Source organism: Belonocnema kinseyi, chromosome 7 (genome assembly GCF_010883055.1).
Source record: "Belonocnema kinseyi isolate 2016_QV_RU_SX_M_011 chromosome 7, B_treatae_v1, whole genome shotgun sequence".
Classification (NCBI taxonomy): Eukaryota; Metazoa; Arthropoda; class Insecta; order Hymenoptera; family Cynipidae; genus Belonocnema; species Belonocnema kinseyi.
This window is the reverse complement of record NC_046663.1, coordinates 2,563,784-2,563,995: the sequence shown is the minus strand read 5'-3', so window position 1 is coordinate 2,563,995 and position 212 is coordinate 2,563,784.

The window sequence follows — 212 nt, the reverse complement described above, 5'->3', positions numbered from 1 at the left end:
GCATATAACTATATATTGCTTTTAGTTCGGCCACATACTTGTAGAGTCAAGATATGTACCGTTTGGTTCCTCCACATACTTGTAGAGGCGCGACAGGCAACCATATATTCGGTCGCGCCAAATTATAGTGCATTTGAAATCCAAAATGTTAATAATCTAATTTTACTTTATAAGTGAATGGAAAAATAATTTTAATTGAGTAGAAAAGGTCT